At 49.8% G+C, this 2,500-nt stretch overlaps 1 protein-coding gene across 4 annotated transcripts in view; it reads left to right on the top strand.

Moving 5' to 3' along the window:
- The window catches only part of rab3gap1 (RAB3 GTPase activating protein subunit 1), a 33,402-nt gene that overhangs the window by 201 nt on the left and 30,701 nt on the right, over positions 1–2,500 (top strand). The window lies entirely within an intron of this gene.

Here is a 2,500-nt window from a genome sequence, read left to right as displayed (position 1 = left end):
CCGTGTCTCCCCGTGTCTCCCCGTGTCCCCCCGTGTCTCCCCGTGTCTCCCCGTGTCCTCCCCGTGTCCCGTGTCGTGTCCCCGTGTCCCCCGTGTCTCCCGTGTCCGTGTCCCGTGTCCCCGTGTCCCCGTGTCTCCCCGTGTCTCCCGTGTCGTCCCGTGTCTCCCCGTGTCTCCGTGTCGTGTCCCCGTGTCCCCGTGTCCCGTCCCGTGTCTCCCCATGTCTCCGTGTCCCGTCCCCGTGTCTCCCCGTGTCCCGTCCCCGTGTCTCCCCGTGTCCCGTCCCCGTGTCTCCCCATGTCTCCGTGTCCCGTCCCCGTGTCTCCCCATGTCTCCGTGTCGTGTCCCCGTGTCTCCCCGTGTCGTGTCCCCGTGTCCCCGTGTCGTGTCCCCGTGTCTCCGTGTTGTCCCCGTGTCCCGTGTCTCCGTGTCTTCACCTCGGTCATAAACCGCGTCTCTCCGCTCGTTTCTTCCCGGGACAGACGCGCTGATCTCGGGTCACAGTCGCGGCCAAAAACTCCGGAGCACCGACACCGCGGTCCGGGCGGGTCTAATCTGTTTGGGTCCGGTCCGTGGTCCGGTCTGTGGTCCGGTCTGTGGTCCGGTCTGTGGTCCGGTCTGTGGTCCGGTCTGTGGTCCGGTCTGTGGTCCGGTCTGTGGTCCGGTCTGTGGTCCGGTCTGTGGTCCGGTCTGTGGTCTGGTCCTTGGTCTGGTCTGGTCTGATCTGGGGCCTCATTTATAAATCTCGCTTACGCAAAAATCCGTGCGGTGTCGCTTTCTGCACCAACTGCGGTGTTTATAAAACTGGACTAAGGCGTGGCTCTTTGCGTAACTCGACTCCAACTCTGAACCTCCTGTAAGTTCTACACAAAGTCTGGAGACACGGGGAAAAAGCGACACTCGTGGAGAGAAGCAGAAGTGAACAGAGTTTGAGGAAGAGTTTGATCAGAAGAATGACCTTCAGATTTGTGCATTTAAATGTTTGAGCAGGTCTGTTTATTCCACTCATTATTCTCCACAATATTAAACATTTAAACTCGTGCACGAGCGCGGCCACGATCCCGGACCTGGTGCAGCGCAGAGTCTCACAGTCCACACCAAGACCACAGACTCCTACAAAACACAGACTGACCAACACAGAGGACGAAATAATGACCCGACCTGAGACTAAACTCTTCCCTCGGACGCAGCAGGAGCCAGACTTTGATTTAATGAACAAAACTTTAACACTTTTACTTTAGTCTTTACGCACCGAGCGCCAGAGTGACCCGAGTCTGTGACCCGAGTCTGTGACCCGAGTCTGTGACCGAGTCTGTGACCCGAGTCTGTGACCCGAGTCTGTGACCCGAGTCTGTGACCCGAGTCTGTGACCCGAGTCTGCGGACAACACTCACAGACCCACACTCACAGGTTCTGTATCTGATGTGTTTCGTGTTAAATCTGTGTCCTCGTGTCCTCGTGTCCTTCCCTCGCTCCTTTCCCTCTCCAGGGGAGGGCATCTGAATCTCTCACACGTGCTCATAATTTGACCATTCAGATCAGCACGTATCTACGTGTATATACATTAGGGATGGGTATGATTAATCGATTAATCGATAGTTGATCATTAAGAATTTCATCGATTACGTTGATTTTAATGGACAAACTGAATGTATGTGTGTGTGTCGTGACCAAACAGGTGTGTACATGTGTCTCTGCATCAGAAGGAGCGAGACACAAACAGTGGGTCAGTCTGTAACGAACCGAAGCACAAATGTGGATTTAACCAGGATTTGTAGAAGAAATTCCACACTTTCCGTTGCGTTGGGACAAGTGTGAGTCCATGTGCACAGTGGATAAAGCAGCACATATGTTTCTGTGTCCAGTGGGAAAAAAAGTTTTTCCAGGTGAGAGTCGCTCAATGTGGATGACGAGGCCCCGCCCCCCTCCCCCCGTACGCTGTCCTGGTTTTGACAAACACAAATCTGGTCACACTGACCTGTATTCACCTGAGTCATGTCTTTTAATCCAACACAAGTTGAACCACATCAGCGACACAAGAGCTGGAGTTTTATCTTCACTTAGTTTATGTAAATTAGTGATGTGGTTTTAAGTTTTGTTTCTGTGAGATTTGAACAAAACTGAATTAAACACATTATAATGTCAAACAGCTGATGTGGATCTAGAGTCGTTATGTTTATATGTCGTAAAGTTGAATTTATTGATGCAGATTAGTGCAGATAGTAATAATAATGATGATCATTTTAATATAAAAACGTTAATGATTAATCAATAATCGATCGTTAATACTTCTGACAATCAATTAAGAAAATTTCATCAAATGCCCGTCCCTAATATACATATATATGTACATTAAATATACAGGGCCAGTCCACACACACATCATAGACTTAAAAATATAGAGATAAAACTCTTGAAACAGTGAAAAAAACACATGTGTTTTACTGCAAACATGTGCTGCTGTAATAGTATAAAATATGATTAAATGAACAGATGAGTC

The sequence above is a fragment of the Boleophthalmus pectinirostris genome, unplaced genomic scaffold, assembly GCF_026225935.1.
Source record: "Boleophthalmus pectinirostris isolate CB_2022bp ecotype Guang Dong unplaced genomic scaffold, ASM2622593v1 HiC_scaffold_1, whole genome shotgun sequence".
Lineage (NCBI taxonomy): Eukaryota > Metazoa > Chordata > Actinopteri > Gobiiformes > Gobiidae > Boleophthalmus > Boleophthalmus pectinirostris.
The sequence above is the reverse complement of the archived record's forward strand: the minus strand, read 5'-3'. Positions and strand labels throughout refer to the sequence as shown.